The sequence below is a fragment of the Haliotis rubra genome, unplaced genomic scaffold (assembly GCF_003918875.1).
Source record: "Haliotis rubra isolate DU_JTF1 unplaced genomic scaffold, ASM391887v1 Scf38, whole genome shotgun sequence".
Lineage (NCBI taxonomy): Eukaryota > Metazoa > Mollusca > Gastropoda > Lepetellida > Haliotidae > Haliotis > Haliotis rubra.
Genome location: NW_025767057.1, coordinates 2984448 through 3010250, shown reverse-complemented (window position 1 = coordinate 3010250; position 25803 = coordinate 2984448).

The following is a 25803-nucleotide window of genomic DNA, read 5'->3' as shown; positions in this document are numbered from 1 at the left end:
CCTTTGAAAATGGCAGTGATGATGCCAAGTGTTCCGGAAAAGATGAGCAGAGCCTGCTCCAGTGGTGACAATAATGATTAGAAACCCATTGAAATCGGACATATCTTGTGTGAATATATATTAAAATGACATAAGATCTGTTTTTCATTATTTGCCAATATTATTGCTTTTGACTTTGATTTAACCTTTAAATCATAATTAGTTGTAGTCACCAGAATGAAAGTGGCAATAAACATCGAAGTGGATGAACAATTGAAAACTATTGTTTAGACCCCAGGTTATCCGTGCTTCAACAACCCATACTAGTCTTCAGAGCTCAGAGCTCCTTTGTGATTATTCCTTTATTTACAAATTCACTCATGACAATGACAACCGAGAATTCGTTGAAATAATGTACAACATGAAACATCAGTAACATTCCAAGTGTCAGTTTCGATTTCCAGGAACTCAATAGTTCTGGCTCCGGTCTATGGGGGATCATTGACCGTAAACCTTTTCACAAGTGCAGGCACCCATGTGTAAAGATATCCAAACAATCTGCTGATGACAACTGTATCGAAACTCAATGACCGACACCAGGAAATGACCTAAACGATTACAATGACACAACACTCTCAATTATTGCTTTTTCTTGCAAGAAGGAAAATCATCTCTATCTAGTTTTGCAACATCGCTGTTTTAGAGTATTTAAATAATGTTCCTGATCACGTCTTGTTTGCATCACCGTTATCGTTTTTGTGAAGCACACATGTGGTAAAAACATCTTTGTGGGGAAGTGGAAGCCGTAAACTCATTCAAAAACGTTGTGTTGTGTATTATTGCGCCTCTACGATGAGAAAATATGAATTTTGAATCTATTCGACCCGAAAGTTGTGCGACTTTATGGTGTGTAAGAAACAGATTACTGCACTCGTGTCTATCAGATACTATTTATCTTTACAACACTCGTGTAATAATCACTATTTCACACCATATGCGTGTGTGTAACTAGCATCTGTATTAAAGAAAATATCTATGCATGCAGGAAACTGCCAAGACAAAACATGCAGTGCAGAAATCAGGAGACAGTGTGCTTTACGAGCAAACGGAAGAAAAACAAGACAACATTCTTTTGCCATTCAGCTGTGTATGAAACCCCTGAAGCATATATTTTTTTAATATTCAAAAATTGTAAATCGTACATAGCCAATTTCAAATCAAAATCTTAACTAGATGATATTTTTTTTTTAAATTGGGTGACGCATTTTTTTAATCATTCTTGAAAGCAAAACATGTTTCTTCTTACATTTGTTTATTAAGACTCTATATATTAAATATATAAACTATTCCCTTTACAAATAAATGATAAAAAGAAATTCAATTGAATCTGATTACATCCTCCTCTCAACCATGCATGCGGGAAAACATACAACATGGCTTTGGCGAGACTGTATTGTATTTCAGAGTTTTGCGGCCTAACCGAATTTTGTTTCTAAGGCAAATCTTCTGAAAAGTGAACGTTTTGCAAGAATTGCGCTCGCTTGTTACATGATTTTATTACGGCTATATAATTACAGATATGTACACTATATATTTGATTCTGATTCGATTGTGAAAATTCAATGCAGTTACTTTGGCAGTTTGAAAAATGACACTACTGGGTGATGTCCAAAACTTTGCTACACTAAATAACTCTAATTAAAGCACTGTGAAATTTTAGCTAGCTTCTTTACGGAAAATGTAGGCGTATAAAACTACTGCCTGATATCTGAACGACATCATAAGTAGATCTCAAATGAAATACTGCCTGATATCTGAACGACATAAGTAGATCTCAAATGAATTGTATAACGTCAACAATATATAGAAATGGCTTTCCATAAATGTCGAAATTGATTTTCCTGTATGACGTCACAGAGAGGCCACATGGAAAGAAAATATGCTGACGATAAGGGCACTATCTTTTCGTGATGTTTTATTAATGAGGAACCAAACTATTCTAATACAAAGCTCTTTTACCGGATACATTTTGGTAGCATCACAAATAATAAGAAATAACGGAATCCTAGTACGTAATAGCGAAATGGATAGTCCTATTTAGTATTTAAATCACTTTTTACGTTCCGAAATTCTCTTGTATAAATGTATTTTGACTAATGTTGCATTATTAACACAGAACTAAGTATGTTTTCAAATGTAATGAAAACACTGAAAAATGACACCACTTTAGTTGACGTCATTGCTTGTTTTATGTCTTCATGGCCACGTCAGAGAATGACGACCAAGGTATTTTGTTGAGTAAATATCACACCTAGGTTTCGTTCAAAGTATGATACATTTCGGTTTGTCAGTCATTCGCTCTTTCGACTGAATATAGATATGCTGGTTTTACGGTGTATTTCATGTTTTACTATGTACTTAATGTTTTGGTAAATTTTTAATCTTTATCTTAATGTGGACAACTCTCGCAATTGCATCTCAATTTCACGTTAGTGAAAAAAAATAAGAATATTTCACAACACGCGGATAGCTTTTTAAGATAGGAATTCTCCTTGTTCATTATTATGATGCCATTTATTTTAATAATTATACCATAAAAGATAAAACAGAGTATACAATGAAAAAGATAAAAAGCTTCTTTTGTATCAGAATCACGCTGTATGGTCTGACATAGCATAGTTTATATAATTTCGATACAGTTCTTGCAAAAATACTAACAGTTAACCGTTTAATATCCTGTCATCACAGTGTATCATTTTTTTGTCAACATGAAATTGATTATAGAAAACAAGATGAAATATAGTTGCAGGCAACGATGAGGCTTCTTGGCTTTACTTCTATCTATTTGTATCTGAGGGCTAGAAATCATCGTCGAAAACGGAGCCAGAACACGTTTTTGACAGGCGAGCACATCTTCCAAATACAACCCCCGGGGTCGCAGGGGGTGATGTACCTTTTAAGAAGTTCTGTACAAGAGATTTGGAAGTGTTGGAACAAACAGTTCTTGAGATATTTGCTGTCAAACTTTGAAATTTTGGAATGAATTTCGAATTATCTCCCCTTTGCAATTGGGCCTAGAGCCTAGATATTTTTAAGGGGAATATCTTCACCGCATCTGTGTGATTTTTTTGTAAGCGATTCAGAGCATTGGTTTAGGAGTCATTTTTTGATACAAAAGTCGGCGGAATAATAAATAATAATATTTCGAACGATTACAATAGGTCTCCTGCTTAGAGGCAAGGACCTCCGTGATATTGCTGGAATATTGCTAAAAGCGGCGTAAAACTAGACTCAGTCAGTCAGTCAGAGGCAAGGAGCCCTAATAAAGGGTTTGACGTTTCTGACAAAGGAGCACCTGGCGAATCATCAGACAAAACGATATGCAAAATTCCATGACCAACACAATTCCTCTTCTTAAACTGAAAATTGATCATATTCATGAAGAAATATAGTCAGTTTTACTCATTAGCTTTAAATCGCTGTTGACTAACCTGTTTATATGAAATCACAATATTGAATATTACACGTTATAGGAGCCACATGCTGCAGTTATGACAGAATCCAGGCAGACCAGAGTAACAGGTGCATGACTCCATGATAGGTACCACACACACCATACAGCAACGCCTAACTGATCCACAAGGCCCTGTAGGTCATATCACGTATCCACCATACGGTATCTGAACCACTAGTTCCATCGACTGATCCACAAGTCCCTGTAGGTCACCTGACGTATCCACCATGGGGTATCTGAAACACTAGTTCCATCGATTGATCCACAAGGCCCTGTAGGTCACCTGACGTATCCACCATGGGGTATCTGAAACACTAGTTCCATCGATTGATCCACAAGGCCCTGTAGGTCACCTGACGTATCCACCATGGGGTATCTGAAACACTAGTTCCATCGATTGATCCACAAGGCCCTGTAGGTCACCTGACGTATCCACCATGGGGTATCTGAAACACTAGTTCCATCGATTGATCCACAAGGCCCTGTAGGTCACCTGACGTATCCACCATGGGGTATCTGAAACACTAGTTCCATCGATTGATCCACAAGGCCCTGTAGGTCACCTGACGTATCCACCATGAGGGTATCTGAAACACTAGTTCCATCGATTGATCCACAAGGCCCTGTAGGTCACCTGACGTATCCACCATGGGGTATCTGAAACACTAGTTCCATCGATTGATCCACAAGGCCCTGTAGGTCACTTGACGTATCCACCATGGGTATCTGAAACACTAGTTCCATTGATTGATCCACAAGGCCCTGTAGGTCACCTGACGTATCCACCATGAGGTATCTGAAACACTAGTTCCATCGATTGATCCACAAGGCCCTGTAGGTCACCTGACGTATCCACCATGAGGTATCTGAAAACACTAGTTCCATCGATTGATCCACAAGGCCCTGTAGGTCACCTGACGTATCCACCATGAGGTATCTGAAACACTAGTTCCATCGATTGATCCACAAGGCCCTGTAGGTCACCTGACGTATCCACCATGGGGTATCTGAAACACTAGTTCCATCGATTGATCCACAAGGCCCTGTAGGTCACCTGACGTATCCACCATGGGGTATCTGAAACACTAGTTCCATCGATTGATCCACAAGGCCCTGTAGGTCACCTGACGTATCCACCATGGGGTATCTGAAACACTAGTTCCATCGATTGATCCACAAGGCCCTGTAGGTCACCTGACGTATCCACCATGAGGTATCTGAAACACTAGTTCCATCGATTGATCCACAAGGCCCTGTAGGTCACCTGACGTATCCACCATGGGGTATCTGAAACACTAGTTCCATCGATTGATCCACAAGGCCCTGTAGGTCACCTGACGTATCCACCACTAGTTCCATCCATCTGAAACACTATCTGAAACACTAGTTCCATCGATTGATCCACAAGGCCCTGTAGGTCACCTGACGTATCCACCATGGGGTATCTGAAAACTACTAGTTCCATCGATTGATCCACAAGGCCATGTAGGTCACCTGACGGTCACCTCCACCACCATAGGGTATCTGAAACACTAGTTCCATCGATTGATCCACAAGGCCCTGTAGGTCACCTGACGTATCCACCATGGGGTATCTGAAACACTAGTTCCATCGATTGATCCACAAGGCCCTGTAGGTCACCTGACGTATCCACCATGGGGTATCTGAAACACTAGTTCCATCGATTGATCCACAAGGCCCTGTAGGTCACCTGACGTATCCACCATGGGGTATCTGAAACACTAGTTCCATCGATTGATCCACAAGGCCCTGTAGGTCACCTGACGTATCCACCATGAGGTATCTGAAACACTAGTTCCATCGATTGATCCACAAGGCCCTGTAGGTCACCTGACGTATCCACCATGGGGTATCTGAAACACTAGTTCCATCGATTGATCCACAAGGCCCTGTAGGTCACCTGACGTATCCACCATGGGGTATCTGAAACACTAGTTCCATCGATTGATCCACAAGGCCCTGTAGGTCACCTGACGTATCCACCATGGGGTATCTGAAACACTAGTTCCATCGATTGATCCACAAGGCCCTGTAGGTCACCTGACGTATCCACCATGGGGTATCTGAAACACTAGTTCCATCGATTGATCCACAAGGCCCTGTAGGTCACCTGACGTATCCACCATGGGGTATCTGAAACACTAGTTCCATCGATTGATCCACAAGGCCCTGTAGGTCACCTGACGTATCCACCATGGGGTATCTGTCGCTTCAACACAGTGTGGATTCATTGAGGGAACCCGTGAAGGTTGCTTGTCGTGAGTGGCGACTAACGGGATCGGGTGGTCAGGCTTCCTGACTTGGTTGACACATGTCATCAGTTCCCAATTGCGCAGATCGATGCTCATTCTTTTGATCACTGGATTGTCTGGTCCAGACTCGATTATTTACAGACCGCCGCCATATAACTGGAATATTGCTAAGTACTCACTCACTCACTCATTGGCTTCAACACAGGTTGAATTCATTAAGGGTAGTCGCTTCAACACAGTGTGGATTCATTGAGGCTAGTTGTTGTGACATTGGGTGGATTCATTGAGGGTAGTCGCTTCAGCACTGGGTGGATTCATTGTGAGTAGACTCTTCAACACTGGGTGGATTAATTGAGGGTAGTCGCCTTATCACACGAGGGCAGGGTGATGGCACTTTCACCGCAGGCTCCCTTCAGTGAGTAATGTATTAAACCTCCCAGATTGTAACACGGATTTCAGCACGGGTCCCTTGACAGGTGCATTCGTCGCACCGTCACAAGCTACTCAGACTGGCTTCATAAAGGTCCCTCACCATTGAGAGTAATACTTTCATAGAGTGCCGTAATACCTTTCAACCCACAGTGATGCCATAGAGGGTATACATTCAACCCACAGTATTCCCATAGAGGGTATACTTTCAACCCTCAGGAGCGTCATAAAGGGTTATACTTTTCAACCCACAGGATGGTGATGCCATAGAACAGTGGTGCCATAATACTTTCAACCCACAGGAGTGCCATAGAGGGTATACTTTCAACCCACAGTGGTGCCATAGAGGGTATACCTTCAACCCTCAGGGAGGTATACCATAGAGGGTAATTCTTTCAACCCTTAGGACTGATATAGAGAGTAATACTTTCAACATACAGATAGCGCCATTCAAGAGGGTAAAATTTTCAACCCACAGTGGTGCCATAGAGGTGTAATACTTTCAACCCTTCAGGGAGTGCCATAGAGGGTATACTTTCAACCCACAGCGGTGCTATAGAGGGTAATACTTTCAACCCTCAGGAGTGCCATAGAGGGTAATACTTTCAACCCTCAGGAGCGTAATACTTTCAACCCTCAGGAGTGCCATAGAGGGTAATACTTTCAACCCACAGTGGTGCCATAGAGGGTATACTTTCAACCCACAGGAGCGCCATAGGGTAACACTTTCAACCCTCTGGTAGCCATAGAGGGTAATATTTCCAACCCACAATTGTGCCATAAAGGGCACAGGAGTGCCCATAGAGGGTCATACTTTCAACCCTCAGTGGTGCCATAGAGGGTAATACTTTCAACCCTCAGGAGCGCCATAGAGGGTAATACTTTCAACCCATAGCGGTGCTATAGAGGGTAATACTTTCAACCCTCAGGAGTGCCATAGAGGGTAATACTTCCAACCCACAATTAGGCCATAAAGGGCACAGGAGTGCCTTAGAGGGTCATACTTTCAACCCTCAGTGGTGTCATAGAGGGTAATACTTTCAACCCTCAGGAGTGCCATAGAGAGTATACTTTCAATCTACAGCGGCGCCATAGAGCGTATACTTTCAACCCTCAGTGCTGCCATAGAGGGTACTTTCAACCCTCAGGAGTGCAATAGAGGGTAATACTATCAACCCTTGGGGAGTGCCATAGAGGGTAATAGTTTCAACCCACAGTGATGCCATAGAGGGTATACTTTCAACCCACAGTGATCCCATAGAGGGTATACTTTCAACCCTCAAGAGTGCAACCCACAAGAGTGTCATAGAGAGTATACTTTCAACCCACAGTGATGCCATAGAGGTATACTTTCAACCCTCAGGAGTGCCATTGAGGGTAATGCTTTCAACCCACAGGATGGTGCCATAGAGGGTAAGACATTCAACCCTCAGGAGTGCCATAGAGGGTATGCTTTCAACCCCAAGAGTGTGCAACCCACAAGAGCGTCATAGAGAGTATACTTTCAACCCACAGGGGGCACAGAAGGTATACTTTCAACCCTCAGGATTCCCGTAGAATGTATACTTTCAACCCAGAGTGGTTTCAACCCACAGTGGTATACTTTAACTTTCAACCCTCAGGAGTGCCATAGAGGGTAATACTTTCAACCCTCAGGAGTGCCATTGAGGGTAATACTTTCAACCCACAGGACTGCCATAGAGGGTATACTTCCAACCAACAGCGGTGCCATAGAGGGTAATACATTCAGCCCTTAGGAGCCATGCCATAGAGGGTATACTTTCAACCAACACCGGTGCCATAGAGGGTATACTTTCAACCCATAGTGGTGCCATACAGGGTATACTTTCAACCCACAGGAGTGCAACCCACAAGAGTGTGCCATATGGGGTATCCTTTCAACGCACAGGGGGGTCACAGACGGTATGCTTTCAACCCTCAGGATTCCCCTAGAATGTATAGTTTCAACCCACAGGACTGCCGTAGAGGGTATACTTTCATCCCACAGGAAGGTCATAGAGGGTACGTTTTCAACCACAGGAATGACAATTGGGGTCGCATCTATAAACGGTGGTGACTTACAGGATAGAGATTTCAACATACACAGGGGCATTTAGGACCGAATTATTCAGATGAGGTTGTCTGAACCATACATCTTACTGGCCGCTCTATGATTGTGTTTGCAGGACTTATTGTTTTATGTGGAGTTTACTTATAAAAGGGATCACCACGCTTTAAATAGGGCTGGATGAGGATTCAGAAGACTCAGACGTTTTCACCTTTATGGACTCGTTTTATAACTCAACAGATCGATGGTTTATTGACGCCAGCCTGTCAGAATCCTAATTTCTCAATCCTATAACGCCTTGGTTATCATCAAAAGGAGATCGTCTCATTCTCCTATACTATTCTCTGTCTGCATTGTAATATCCTGTTTAACTATGGAGGCACAATCCATAATGCTCTAATTTCAGAGCCCATTATACAGACAGAAATAAAGCTTGCTAACGTTCGTGAATTATCGACGAAGCAATACTTTGCAACAGCGCAGAGACCAGTGGAACTCAGTTCATACATGTACTACCACACATCGTCATCATGCTGCTCTTTAAGATCTTCCTCGGAAGTGTGGTTTCGCTCGCTTTTATACAGCAAACCATCGCATTCTGTACATGGAAGGTGACTCACGTATTCGCTCCTACCTACTCCAGCAAGAACAAAGTATATCGTGTTCGTAGCGCGATGCACTGTGTGTTGAAATGTAGCCAGACAGACCAGTGTCAAGTAGTAGGTTTTTCCCTGACTCTGTGTACCCTTTACCTGGGAAGAGGGGCAATCCGGAAAACGCCATCGAAGAAGACGGTGGTGCTGTTGGTGCGAAAGTCAGCGTTGCCAACGGTAAGGTAAAACATGGGAGTGGGTGAGTTAGTGAAAGTTAACTGGCCATAGTCGGTCATTTTCCACGCATATCACGCAGAGCTCCTGATAATCGAGTTTGGACCAGGCAGACCATGTGCGTTCAAATCCCGGTTCCCCCGATTATGTTTCTGTTTTTGTCCTCAATATACAAGTGCTCAATGGCTTCACCAAAAACCTGCATTTCCTTCAAATAAGCTGACAAGCTCAGATATAATTGCAGATATTGTTCATAGCGATGTAGATCCTAAATCACTCACTCACACCATGAGTAACGTTGAAACACTCTCAGATTTAGAAGTGAATTGTGAGCCGAGAGAGTGTTGGGTTTTAAACCGTTGTTGGCAATATTCCCGAATTATTACGGTGTTTGACATCAGAAACGAGCTTTCCACATTGTACCAATGTGTGGAATCGAACACAAGCCTTTAACCACCATCCCACAACCCTAAACAGCTTAGCAAAGACTTTAATTCAGTTTGGATGGAATTTGGTTTGAATATTTGTGATGTATTGGTCTGATTCAACGACAAATTACTTTGTTTGTATCAGGTCAGTGGTCGAGTTATTGGAGACCTCTTCTCTCTCGACCATATGCTACTTTGTAAAATGCGGTTGCTGAAAAGACATTATGACCTGTATTATTGTATTTTATTCATTTGGTTTGCCACACAGAGATTTCTTGATCATCAAATGCAGCTAAACCAGCATGTCATGAGAAATCGGAAGACTTCAATTTCGGTAAGGTCACAAACTACTGCCATCATGAAATTACCAGCGAGCACGGAAGGTTCCCAAATAGTCGCGTCATCAATCTCCACATCTGTGCCCACGACGACAAAATCAGTACAGGCAGACAAGAAAATGACACAAGGTAAGGCAACGCTTTTCTTAAACCTCCTCCACAAAGCATTTAAAACTACAATTATAGTTAAATACTATCAAACGGCAAAGCATTTAGTAACAAGTCCTCCCCCAATCAGATCCATCCCACTACGGACTACGTACATTGCGCACGATCAATGAGAACGTTGCTTTCTAGAAGATGACAGTCGGAGTGCGTTTTCCAACCATTAATCCTCGAAAAAGTTAACCCAAGGTATTCAAACCGACATTTACGAGTGTTGTTACCAGTGTTGTGTCAACATCAGCTTCCATCACAACTTTTTTTGTTGTGCATCACAAGCTGCAATTAGTGACACTTTAAAATCGAAGAAATTTGCATAGCATTTGAGAAGTATTTGCATGAAAATATGTATTACATGTTTGTAACTGCTTTGACATTTAATATTACCGTATGACACCGAGTGGATACAGGTTTGAACATTAGCCACGCCCATCGCGTGACCGATTAATCGCTGTTGTGAACAAAGACTATCTAAAATTTAAATTCAGTTAGCCACAAATAAGGACTTGAAATCTTTTGAGTGTATGGAATTTACTGTTCCTCACGATCAGAAAACAGAGGCACTTCTGACCGGACCTGTGAGTCAAACACGGCTTGACAGCATTTCCTTTGAGGGGAGGAGGAGAGAGGGGGGGGGTGGGGAGTATTGCAAGACCTGTAGAGTAGAGTAATGGTGTTTCGACACCGGATAGAGACCACAGCTGTTTCCAGAGCCTTTCATTGGCATCGATACTGGACCGTGCTATCGTGATCACCAAAACTGTTTGATGTTAGTTGCCTGTAAGAGTTCGTTTTATTATTAGTTGATTATTTTATAATATACATTTCAATCTTCTTTTCCCATTTGTTTCTTCCTTTCAGTCTAAACCATTAATTATTATGTAATTTCGATCGTCTATTAGAATGCTATTTTGAATTAGGTACTTTGTCAAAATATTCTTCAAAGCGCACACTTCAATGGAAGTGTCCACTTTGAAACTACTGCCTTCGTTTTGCACAGGAAACTATTTATGTCCACTTCCTGTCGTTTCAAACCTCAGTAATCAAAGCTCACGGCAATATTTCAGTTGTATACGTGCGAAAATATGCGTCAATTTTAAGGAGTAGTATATTTAACCAGATTTAACCAGCCAGTGGAGCCAGCATCTGGTTTCAGCAAGTGATCAATGAGATCTCACTCTAACCTGTGCCAGAGCCTTGACACCAGCTTCTCTACACAATAGCTGGTAAGGTTTGGGCACATATACAAAGTTGTAATCCCCTATGTTCGGACATTTGGTCTAATAATGTGCCTTTCATTGCAGGCGCCTGCGGAAAGAAAAAAGATTACACTTTCTTGCCACTCACCAGCATGTGCGTACGCCAATACACAGGGAAACCCGTTTCCTGGTTTGAAGCCCGTAACATTTGCAGAGCTGATGGCGGTGACCTTGTAAAGCTAACCTCCTCCCGGAAATTAAACGATTGTTATGATTTCGCACGTAAAGGTAAGCAAATCGAATGTGTTGAAATCAACGGCTATTCTCTAAGTATGCGATCTTTTCAAAGTGAGTGACATTACCATTCTCACAGACCAGCATCTAGACTCCGAAATAATTACAGAAAAGACGACACAAATTATCTTCATAAAATAATAATAAGTAGGAGCCCAGAGACTTTCTTCCTTTTCAGGAACAGCAGTGATCAAGATTTGCCAAGTATTATACACTTGCAATTGACACTGTCTGGTATTGGTGTCAGGGTCTACTACTGCTCATCACTGTGGTGTCACTGATGGTTGTATCTGCACCACACATTGGTGTCACTGATGGTTGTATCTGCACCACACATTGGTGTCACTGATGGTTGTATCTGCACCACACATTGGTGTCACTGATGGTTGTATCTGCACCACACAGTGATGTCACTGATGGTTGTATCTGCACCACACAGTGATGTCACTGATGGTTGTATCTGCACCACACAGTGGTGTCACTGATGGTTGTATCTGCACCACACAGTGATGTCACTGATGGTTGTATCTGCACCACACACACACAGATGTCACTGATGGTTGTATCTGCACCACACAGTGATGTCACTGATGGTTGTATCTGCACCACACAGTGATGTCACTGATGGTTGTATCTGCACCACACAGTGATGTCACTGATGGTTGTATCTGCACCACACAGTGATGTCACTGATGGTTGTATCTGCACCACACAGTGGTGTCACTGATGGTTGTATCTGCACCACACAGTGATGTCACTGATGGTTGTATCTGCACCACACAGTGATGTCACTGTCACTGATGGTTGTATCTGCACCACACAGTGATGTCACTGATGGTTGTATCTGCACCACAGTGATGTCACTGATGATGGTTGTATCTGCACCACACAGTGGTGTCACTGATGATGGTTGTATCTGCACCACACAGTGATGTCACTGATGGTTGTATCTGCACACACAGTGATGTCACTGATGGTTGTATCTGCACCACACAGTGATGTCACTGATGGTTGTATCTGCACCACACAGTGATGTCACTGATGGTTGTATCTGCACCACACAGTGATGTCACTGATGGTTGTATCTGCACCACACAGTGTGGTGTCACTGATGGTTGTATCTGCACCACACAGTGATGTCACTGATGGTTGTATCTGCACCACACAGTGATGTCACTGATGGTTGTATCTGCTCCACACACAGTGATGTCACTGATGGTTGTATCTGCACCACACAGTGATGTCACTGATGGTTGTATCTGCACCACACAGTGATGTCACTGATGGTTGTATCACACAGTGATGTCACACATGATGTTGTTTCTGCACCACACAGTGATGTCACTGATGGTTGTATCTGCACCACACAGTGATGTCACTGATGGTTGTATCTGCACCACACAGTGGTGTCACTGATGGTTGTATCTGCACCACACAGTGATGTCACTGATGGTTGTATCTGCACCACACAGTGATGTCACTGATGGTTGTATCTGCACCACACAGTGATGTCACTGATGGTTGTATCTGCACCACACAGTGGTGTCACTGATGGTTGTATCTGCACCACACAGTGATGTCACTGATGGTTGTATCTGCACCACACAGTGGTGTCACTGATGGTTGTATCTGCACCACACAGTGGTGTCACTGATGGTTGTATCTGCACCACACAGTGGTGTCACTGATGGTTGTATCTGCACCACACAGTGATGTCACTGATGGTTGTATCTGCACCACACAGTGATGTCACTGATGGTTGTATCTGCACCACACAGTGGTGTCACTGATGGTTGTATCTGCACCACGCTGTCACTGATGGTTGTATCTGCACCACACAGTGGTGTCACTGATGGTTGTATCTGCACCACACAGTGATGTCACTGATGGTTGTATCTGCACCACACAGTGATGTCACTGATGGTTGTATCTGCACCACACAGTGGTGTCACTGATGGTTGTATCTGCACCACACAGTGGTGTCACTGATGGTTGTATCTGCACCACACAGTGATGTCACTGATGGTTGTATCTGCACCACACAGTGATGTCACTGATGGTTGTATCTGCACCACACAGTGGTGTCACTGATGGTTGTATCTGCACCACACAGTGGTGTCACTGATGGTTGTATCTGCACCACACAGTGGTGTCACTGATGGTTGTATCTGCACCACACAGTGGTGTCACTGATGGTTGTATCTGCACCACACAGTGGTGTCACTGATGGTTGTATCTGCACCACACAGTGGTGTCACTGATGGTTGTATCTGCACCACACAGTGGTGTCACTGATGGTTGTATCTGCACCACACAGTGGTGTCACTGATGGTTGTATCTGCACACACACAGTGGTGTCACTGATGGTTGTATCTGCACCACACAGTGGTGTCACTGATGGTTGTATCTGCACCACACAGTGGTGTCACTGATGGTTGTATCTGCACCACACAGTGATGTCACTGATGGTTGTATCTGCACCACAGTGGTGTCACTGATGGTTGTATCTGCACCACACAGTGGTTGTATCACTGATGGTTGGTTGTATCTGCACCACACAGTGGTGTCACTGATGGTTGTATCTGCACCACACAGTGGTGTCACTGATGGTTGTATCTGCACCACACAGTGGTGTCACTGATGGTTGTATCTGCACCACACACTGATGGTTGTATCTGCACCACACATTGGTGTCACTGATGGTTGTATCTGCACCACACAGTGATGTCACTGATGGTTGTATCTGCACTCCACAGTGATGTCACTGATGGTTGTATCTGCACCACACAGTGATGTCACTGATGGTTGTATCTGCACCACACAGTGGTGTCACTGATGGTTGTATCTGCACCACACAGTGATGTCACTGATGGTTGTATCTGCACCACACAGTGGTGTCACTGATGGTTGTATCTGCACCACACAGTGGTGTCACTGATGGTTGTATCTGCACCACACACAGTGGTGTCACTGATGGTTGTATCTGCACCACACACAGTGATGTCACTGATGGTTGTATCTGCACCACACAGTGTGTGTCACTGATGGTTGTATCTGCACCACACAGTGGTGTCACTGATGGTTGTATCTGCACCACACAGTGGTGTCACTGATGGTTGTATCTGCACCACACAGTGGTGTCACTGATGGTTGTATCTGCACCCACACAGTGGTGTCACTGATGGTTATCTGCATCCGCACCACAGGTGGTGTCACTGATGGTTGTATCTGTCCTGCACACAGTGATGTCACTGATGGTTGTATCTGCACCACACAGTGGTGTCACTGATGGTTGTATCTGCACCACACAGTGGTGTCACTGATGGTTGTATCTGCACCACACAGTGGTGTCACTGATGGTTGTATCTGCACCACACAGTGGTGTCACTGATGGTTGTATCTGCACCACACAGTGGTGTCACTGATGGTTGTATCTGCACCACACAGTGGTGTCACTGATGGTTGTATCTGCACCACACAGTGGTGTCACTGATGGTTGTATCTGCACTGCACACAGTGGTGTCACTGATGGTTGTATCTGCACCACACAGTGGTGTCACTGATGGTTGCATCTGCCCACACAGTGGTGTCACTGATGGTTGTATCTGCACCACACAGTGGTGTCAGTGATGGTTGTATCTGCACCACACAGTGGTGTCAGTGATGGTTGTATCTGTCCTACACAGTGGTGTCAGTGATGGTTGTATCTGCACCACACAGTGGTGTCAGTGATGGTTGTATCTGTCCTACACAGTGGTGTCACTGATGGTTGTATCTGTCCTACACAGTGGTGTCAGTGATGGTTGCATCTGTCCTACACAGTGGTGTTAGTGATGGTTCCATCTGTCCTACACAGTGGTGTCAGTGATGGTTGTATCTGTCCTACACAGTGGTGTCAGTGATGCTTGCATCTGTCCTACACAGTGGTGTCAGTGATGGTTGTATCTGTCCTGGCACACAGTGGTGTCACTGATGGTTGTATCTGCACCACACAGTGGTGTCACTGATGGTTGTATCTGCACCACACAGTGGTGTCAGTGATGGTTGTATCTGCACCACACAGTGGTGTCAGTGATGGTTGTATCTGCACCACACAGTGGTGTCACTGATGGTTGTATCTGTCCTACACAGTGGTGTCAGTGATGGTTGTATCTGTCCCACACAGTGGTGTCAGTGATGGTTGTATCTGTCCTACACAGTGGTGTCAGTGATGGTTGTATCTGCACCACACAGTGGTGTCAGTGATGGTTGCATCTGTCCTACACAGTGGTGATAGTGATGGTTGTATCTGTCCTACACAGTGGTGATAGTGATGGTTGCATCTGTCCTACACAGTGGTGTCACTGATGGTTGTATCTGTCCTACACAGTGGTGATAGGGATGGTTGCATCTGTCCTACACAGTGGTGTCACTGATGGTTGTATCTGTCCTACACAGTGGTGGTGTCAGTGATGGTTGTATCTGTCCTACACAGTGGTGTCAGTGATGGTTGTATCTGTCCTACACAGTGGTGTTAGGGATGGTTGCATCTGTCCTATCCTACACAGTGGTGTCACTAATGGTTGTATCTGTCCTACACAGTGGTGTCAGTGATACTTGTATCTGTCCTACACAGTGGTGATAGTGATGGTTGCATCTGTCCTTCACATTGGTGTCAGTGATGCTTTCATCTGCATCTCATCGTAGTGTCATGGTTGTGTTATCGTGGTATTTTATCTGTCTCATCGTGACATTGATTACCCTCCTTAGAGACCTTACATTTTTTACACAAAAGACACCTATAAAGAATTCATTAAATCCTCACCTTCTTTACCTAAGTCATTACATGTACTTCTAAATAAAGCGATATGATGTAAGCATGTGATTCGGAATGAAGTGAATTGGATTATCAATCCACGAGTGACTTTAAGGTGTTATACGTGGTTCTCTCTTTCTGTGGTATGGCTTTTCAAACCTGCATATTCATATATTTGTTGCTGGAAGGACGATATAAACAGAACATCGCATCTAACATCTATCCAAAGTTAAAGTTGAATTATACTCTTCTAACATGTCCACTTTGCCCCATTTTATTTGTCATAGATAACAGTATTGCACATCACTGATAATGTCATCTTCGTCGAGGAGGTTATTTTCTCCTGTTGCACTTATTGACTTCCTAAGATACTATAGCCCTCAACCCCTCGCTGCACGGCCATGTTCATAGTGCATAAAACATTTTGGACATTGTTACCCCCGGATAACCTGCCTATGAGGCGCCGGAAGGTCAATAGTCCCACTGGGTACCCATTTTCTGCTGGGTGAACAGAGGCAGTTTTGAACAATTTCACTTACCGAAGGGGAAACCACATGCGGCACGTGTGATAATTGGCATCTGCCTGCACACAACATACTTTGATGACTTATACCCGTTTCCTGAAATACATTTACGCTTTCTTTTTTTCTGTTAATTTTTACGAAATCATGAAGTACATGACCCGCCTTTTGTTAATATGGGACAATTCGTCTATAAACACTACGAAAGGCATTCAACACAGATACACCATACAACTTAATAAAGAACGGTGTTTTTACTGCTATAACCTTCACCTCGATATTTAGAACTGGTACACCACAACCCATGCTTGTCGTAGGAGGCAACTGGCGGGAGTCACCTGCAGTCGTTGTTGATGCATGTCATCGTATCCCAGTTACGTTGATTGATGCTCATGGAGTCAGTCACTGGGTCATCTGGTCCAGACTGGATTAGTAACAGATCGCCATAATATAACCGGAGTTGTAGAATACAGTCCTAAACAGCAAGCAAACAAACAAACAAACATACCATAACTTCAATACTCAGTGATGATACTGATGTAATAACTTTGAACCTACACCGGTATGTATAACTGTTCGCTGAATGATTAAAGGAAGCATCCATTGATGTCGGTGAGGGATTGCCATACAGCTACGTATAATTGAGTACGTTTACAAAATGTGGATACAGATTTGCATGCCGTAAAGTTTAATTACTGAATCAATTCCTTATCTCCTAGCACACTGACGTCACACACTAAACGTATCTATTAGAGAATTAAGAGTCAAGGGTCATCTAGACCTGCCGTCCTTTGTGGTGTTGTCCGTCACTGCTGATTGACGCCCCAGGCGAACCCCAGCTACATTACAGCATAAAGCATAACAACTTCGTCTGTGGAATTGTCTCATAAAAGCCACACAAGTCTTTTGTATTCCCTGCTGCTGTGTGATTCCAACATAGCCTGAGCTTGTGTGTCGGGATCACCTTGAAAATGACAGTGATAATGCCAAGTGTTCCCGAAATGATGAGAAGATCCTGCCCCAGCGGTGACAATAACATTTAGAAACCCATTAAAATCGGACATATCTTTATGAAAATATATTAATATAAGGCATGTGTGCACGCAGTAATGTCAATCAAGTTAACGTTAGTTTATTCATGTCCATTCAAATGAATTCATTGCATGCATTGCGCACGCTAAGTAACTAGTATAAGCACCAATACCACGCACAGTGATCTTATCCATGGGAAGGTCCTCCCAAGTTAGCACTGTCATACCTTAGTAAACGCTGAACAGGCATTGACTAATTGGTACGAGTCTTATTTTGCTTGAAAGTTGGTTGGTTGGTTTGTTGTTTAACGCCGCACGCATCAATACCCCAGCTACATGGCGGCGGTCTGTAAATCATCGTGTCTGGACCAGATAATCGAGTTATCAACAGCATGAGCATCGATCCACGAAATTGGGATACGATGACATATGTCAACCAAGTCAGCAAGCCTGACCACCCGGTCCCGTTACTCGCCTCCTGCGACAATTATGGGTTACTGAAGATCAATTCTAACCCGGTCTTTGCATGAATGTGTTAAATATGTCCATATTAGCGAACTTTGTCATAACGTTCCTACATTATCTGAACTTTTTTAGAACATGATTTTAGTATATTTTAAAAAAATCAAACCCTATGATGAGTCACGTTTAACCTTGAATGTGATATCTGACTCATGTTAAAGAAAAATTCAGTAATTTCCATATGACTTTTATTGCGTATAATACGCAGTTAAACAAGACGTTTCTTGTTGCAAATATAATGCTTATGCTGCGTTAAACAATGTTAACACCAATCTTTCCATACAGACTGGTATCATTGAGGGTACTACCTTTAAAACATTTCTCATGCTTGAATACAATTTGCAGAGGGGAGGGGACCGTACTGGATCGGCCTGGTCATCAGTGAGCGTGGTGGTATATGGGTTGACGGAACTCCGATGTCCTATTGTCATTTTGGGGTCAACATTAAAGATAAAGCCAATCCTGATAGGTGCGTCACGGTCAACAGAGGCTTTTTCAGAGTGTGGAAAAAGAAGAAATGCCAACCCACTAAGGCCAACGGCGTCTGTGAAATTGTCTAAATCACATCTAACTACAAATGTGGTGTCACAGCTGTAACACCACTTAGGTCAACTTCGTCTGTGAAATAGTCTAAATCACATCTAACTACCAGATGTAGTTTCACTACTGCAACTATTGTCTCATAAAAGCCACACAAGTCTGCCATTGTGTGATTCCGACATAACCTGAGCTTCTGTGTCTGGATCACCTTGAAAATGACAGTGATGATGTCAAGTGTTCCCGAAAAGATGAGCAGATCCTGCCCCATCGGTGACAATAATGATTAGAAACTCATTGAAATCGGACATATCTTTTATGAAAATATATTAAAATAAGGCATGTGTGCACTCAGGACCTAAGATATGTTTTTCATTATTATGCAATATTGCTGCCTTTGACTTTGATTTAACCTTTAAATCATTATAATCGTAGTCACCAGAATGAAAGTGGCAATAAAGATCGAAGTGGATGAAGACTGTTTCTTAGAACCCAGGTGCTTCAACAACCCCATACTAGTCGTAAAAGATCCGAGCTCCTTTGTGATTTTTCCTATATTTACAAATTCACTTATGACAATGAGAACCGAGAACTCGTTGAAACAATGTACAACATTTTGCAAGGCTCCATGTATGCAATGGCGACACACGTCCTATGGAATCAGTCCCAGATATACAGACTCGGTGCACACCTTAAGTCACATCTTAAAATATTTCTCCGACCAATAGATGCAAATTGTATGTCTTCGTAACATGCAGGGAGGTGATATCAACTCACAGGTCATCCTCGCAACACCGTAACATTAGGAACATTCCAAGTGGCAGTTTCGGGCTCTGGGAAAACGAAAATTCTGTGGCGAAGAAGGGTAGTCCTCCTTCGATAGAGAACGTAACCTCAGTAATGTCACATTCAAGCACTTGGGTTACACTTAATTGCAGACACTAAATAGTTCTGGCTTTGGTTTATGGGGAGGATCATTGAACGGAAACTTTTCACAGGTGCAGGAACCCATGTGTAAAGATATATACACAGTCTCTCACGACGGAGCAAAGACGAACAAGGTTAATATTCAATATATAACAAATTTATGGATAACAACTTCTTTATTTTCGTGAGTGCGACGTTTCGATACAGATTCTTGTACCGTTGTCAAGCAAGAGTGATACATGAAGTGTAGGAGCTGCATATATATATACTGTATATAACAATGAAACAACATAATAGACAAAGGAAACAACATAATTGCCATGATTGGCTAAGCAGTAAGCTGATGAAGCCAGTAAGTACATAAAGGATAGTGAATGGAAGCCAGAGATGTAGTTACAATGAGATGTTTATACAATGGATGCGATGTTTATACAATAGACTGGGCTTGGTGGAGGAGTGGATCATAAGCAGATGGAATGAAGTATCCTTGGTCACGGTTGATGGTAGGCTTGTGGCGTTTGATGTGAATGGCTTCTGTGAGCTTGCGTTTAGTGAAGTCCGTTTGGTTGTTGGCGAAATGGTGATGTCGGACCACTCTATTGATGATTGGGGTTGGCTTTGATGTGGTCAGAGATAGCTGATTTGGTGTCGGAATTAGCAAACAGAGGTGCGATGTTCTTTGACTCGGGTGTTGATGGGTCGGATGTTTCACCTATGTAGCATTGTCCACAATCACAGTCTATTTTGTAAATAACACATTTCGGGTTGTTGTTGCTGACGGTGGGTTGTTTCCTTCCGTTAGCATGGAGGAGGCTGTTGAGGCTGGAGGACGCTGAGAAGGTAGTGTCTATTCCTGCCTGTTGTTTCAGGAGTCGGCTGATTTGGTGTGATGGTTTTACCATGTAGGGAATGGATATCTTGATGGGGCTGATTCTGGTTTAGATCTTTTGGCAGGAGGTGAAAGCGTTGCTTCGATGGTTCTGTTGACTGTTTCAGGTGGGTAGTGGTTGCGTTCTAAAGACTTCCTCAGGTGTTCATCTCTTCATTGACCAGAAGAGGCCCTTCAAAACATCTGCTCAACAAACCTACAGGAAGAAATTGAACACCTGAGGAAAGTCTTTGTAGAACGCAAACCACTACCCACCTAAAACAGTCAACAGAACCATCGAAGCAACGCTTTCACCTCCTGCCAAAAGATCTAAACCAGAATCAGCCCCCATCAAGATATCCATTCCCTACATTGGTAAACCATCACACCAAATCAGCCGACTCCTGAAACAACAGGCAGGAATAGACACTACCTTCTCAGCGTCCTCCAGCCTCAACAGCCTCCTCCATGCTAACGGAAGGAAACAACCCACCGTCAACAACAACAACCCGAAATGTGTTATTTACAAAATAGACTGTGATTGTGGACAATGCTACATAGGTGAAACATCCCGACCCATCAACACCCGAGTCAAAGAACATCGCACCTCTGTTGCTAATTCCGACACCAAATCAGCTATCTCTGACCACATCAAAGCCAACCCCAATCATCAAATAGAGTGGTCCGACATCACCATTCTCGCCAACAACCAAACGGACTTCACTAAACGCAAGCTCACAGAAGCCATTCACATCAAACGCCACAAGCCTACCATCAACCGTGACCAAGGATACTTCATTCCATCTGCTTATGATCCACTCCTCCACCAAGCCCAGTCTATTGTATAAACATCGCATCCATTGTATAAACATCTCATTGTAACTACATCTCTGGCTTCCATTCACTATCCTTTATGTACTTACTGGCTTCATCAGCTTACTGCTTAGCCAATCATGGCAATTATGTTGTTTCCTTTGTCTATTATGTTGTTTCATTGTTATATACAGTATATATATGCAGCTCCTACACTTCATGTATCACTCTTGCTTGACAACGGTACAAGAATCTGTATCGAAACGTCGCACTCACGAAAATAAAGAAGTTGTTATCCATAAATTTGTTATATATTGTACGTCCTAACTTCTAAAATGCCACTCAAACAAGTTAAGGTTAATATTCATTATTTCATCCCCCTTCTAATGTACTAGGTGCTCGTTGTATACCTTGGTAACATAAAACATAAACAACCAAATTACAGTTTCCGATATTTGAACCTCAAATCTGAGGTTTCTCAACATTCGGGTTTCGGGATTTGAATCCCAAATCTGAATAATTTTTCAATATTCGGGATTCGAATACCGAATCTGAATATTTTTTGTCATATTTGGTATTTTTCCACATTCGAAATCCGGCATTCGGCATTCGTATTTGGTATTTGAATTCTTATTGTGCATTTCATTCAAACATTAAGTGAGCGAGTGAGTGAGTTTAGTTTTTACGCCACACTCAGCATTATGTCAGCTGTATAGCGGCGGTCTGTAAATAATCGAGTCTGGACCAGAAAATCCAGTGATCAACAGCATGAGCATCGATCTGCGTAATGAGGAACCGATAACATGTGTCAACCAAGCCAGCGATCCTGACCACCCGATCCCGTTAGTCGCCTCTTACGACAAGCATGGGTTACTGAAGGCCAATTCTAACTCGGACCTTCACGGGTATTAACACATTTGGAATTCGGAACTTCAGCGTCCTTGTAACTATACTCTTTACACCTTCATCTGTCAAACCTATCTGTCGTCGACGTTGCCGTGCACCCTCGTAGGTTGTCGAACGGCCCCAAGCTCTTCCCAGCTTGTATGGGTGTGAAATCATGCATCAATAACTAGCTGAGGTCAAAGGGTCAATTAAGCAAGGTATTTTTGTTTTGTAATACTGGTAATTGTATTAAACATTCCTCCTTACTGATTATGGAGTGTGAATGTAAGACGTTTATCCATTCTACAAGGCCAACTATTGGCTTTGCTGATCAGCAAATTTGAGATTGACTCATTTTAGAACTGAGCTCATCTAGAAACAGTGTATAACAACATCCGCTCCTCAGAAAGGTTCATATCCAAAATGAAGTCTGAGAGAGAGTCTCAGACGTCACCTGTATGAATTGTACAACACCAACAAGCGAGTATTGATTCCAAGACATGAATATCAAAAGACCATAAGTGAATTGCTGGTGGTAGAGACAATATGTTTAAAGAAATTACCAAGAACGTGCACAAGTCGATTTGATTGACATGCAGTCCATGTGTCAAGGTCAATTCAAATGGATTATGCATTATCAGCACTATCTCATTATAAGTAACGTTGAAAAACTTTCAGATTTAAAAGTGAATTGTGAGCGGAGAGAGTGTTGGGTTTTAAACCGCTGTTGGCAATATACCCGAATTATTACGGTGTTTGACATCAGAAACGAGCTTTCCACATTGTACCAATGTGCGGAATCGAACACAAGCCTTTAACCACTATCCCACAACCCTAAAGAGCTTAGCAAAGACTTTAATTCAGTTTGAATGGAATTTGGTCTTAATATACTGAGTCAAAAAAGAAACTTCACAAAATGTAATTTGAAAAATAATGAATAATTTTTTTCTGATGATACATCTATGTATCCGAAATGGGATCCCTATCTTTCGACTCTAGAAAAACGTTAGCAAAACCCACTCAAACCCATCCATTCATCGTGCAAATGACGTTAGTGCCAAATCAGGTTTTGCACGTGCAGTCGATCACGTGATCTTCGCATCGAAGTTTTCTTCATATGCACGTGTTTGCATTGGCCTCAAGAATTGAAAAAAACACCTTTAAACCACAGTTCTAACGGTACTTGAAATGCCACAATTGTCAAATGTGCAACGTGAACGTGCCGTTGGCATGTTGCAAGCGGGAAGATCAGTTATTGACGTCGCAAGAGCAATGGGATGCAGCCGTCGTACTGTGTATGACTTGCGAGGTCGTCTACAACAAACTAGCACCACTTCTGATCGCCCAAGGTCGGGTCGTCCACGTGTGACGTCACGAGCAGAAGACCGTCAAATCACCCTACGTCACCTACGTGACAGATTTCTGCTGGCTACACGAACCAGGGCTGAGATGTTTAGAGGTCGACTGTCCTCACAGACCATTCGAAATCGGTTGCGGGTTGCCAATCTCCATTCTCGACGTCCATATCGGGGCCAATATTGACGCCGTTTCATCAACGTCAACGTCTGCTGTGGGCCCAACGTCACCTCCGATGGACCCAGAGAGACTGGAATTGAGTCGTCTTTAGCGATGAATCCAGGTTTACCCTCAGATTCGCGGACGGCAGGCATAGAGTCTGGAGACGACGTCGTGAACGGTATGCCCAATGTTGTGTACAGGAAGTCGACAGATTCGGGGGCGGAAGTTGCATGGTGTGGGGTGCTTTCTGTGGGAACAACCGTTCCTGACTTCTGGTCATCCGTGGAAACCTCACAGCTGCTGCTTACCGCGACCAGGTGCTCACCCCTGAACTCGTTCCTTTCATGGCGGCTCATGGCCCAGGTCTACAGTTCCAGCATGATAATGCTCGGCCGCATACCGCGACGTTGACACGAAATGCTGGAATCAACGTCGTGGACTGGCCATCGAGGTCCCCTGACGTTAATCCAATGGAGCACGTTTGGGATGCTCTTGGGAGAAGGCTTCGTGGTCTTAGGAACCAACCTCAGAATTTGCAGGAACTTGGCGCTGCCTTGCAAGAGCAATGGCGCAGAATCCCCAACCACGTGTTCACAAGCATCAGGCAGTCGATGAGGAGACGGTGTTTGGCAGTGGTGAATGCGCGGGGCGGCCATACACGATATTGAACTGAGAAATTTCGCATTTTTATTCTTGTGACTTGACATTCTGTATACCCATGTTTTGGAACGGCGATGTCGCCTAATGGAACTTATTATGGCACTGCCAGTGTATCGAGTACATCACACAGATCTCAGCAATGACATAATAACAATTTAACCATCTTACCATCTCTTGTTCTTTTATAATGCCCTGAAGAAAGAATGTGAAGTTTATTTTTATATGTGTGTTGAGACCGTCGACCTCCAAGAAGTCGCCTATCAGTTGGTTGACATCTTGCAGAGAGACAATGGTTCAGAATTTCCTGCTGCTGTCATTGAGGAGGTTTCACAGATGTGGCCTAGCACCAAGATCATATATACATGGTAAACCACGTCACCCCCAATCCTAAGGTTCGTTGAGCCTGCCAACTGTGATGTGAAGGACATGTTAACAGCCTGGATGTCTGACAACAATACCACTGCTTGGACCATGGGACCCAAGTTTGTTCAGTTCCAGCTACCATAGCGGAATCAAGCAAACACGATTTGCTGCGTGTACTGGATCAGATGCACCAACCGGAATAAATTCCTTCAAGCTCCCAGAGGAGGTGACTGCACGCTGAAGACGGAAAAAGATCTCACCAGTGCCATAATCACCATGACACCTCCTTCAGACCAGCCAGCACCAGATGCGCCACCAATTACTGTAGCTGGTCCAGATCCCTCAGCAGAAGCAGCCATGTCAGATCCAGATCCACAAGATCTACCTGCTGAAGCAGCCGTTATAGATCCACCAGCTGTAGCCGCCGTTCCAGATCCGCCATCAGCAGCAGCACTCCTTGTTGCAAAGAGACGTCAGCAGATCAGCATCCAGAGGAAGAGGGCATTAGACTCTCAGTTGCAAAAAGCCGAGAGAATGGTGAAAAGAAGTAATGTTGTTCTGTCAGAAGTTCACGTTGGTGACAACATTACAGTTCCAATCCCATCCGTGGACAGAGGCAGAGCGCAATAGTGCAGTGGTAAGGCGTCAGCCTAAAACGCTGAAGGCCCGGGTTCAATTCCCGTTGGAGGCACCTATGTTCGGATCCCGAGGTGGGCACATTTGCGTAGTATCCTTGGACAAGATACTTATATCCATATTGTCTCACTTCACCCAGCTGTAAAATGGGTACCCGTGTGGGTGTCAGACATGGGTTCAATTACTTTGAAATGTAATTAATTAAATTACAATTAC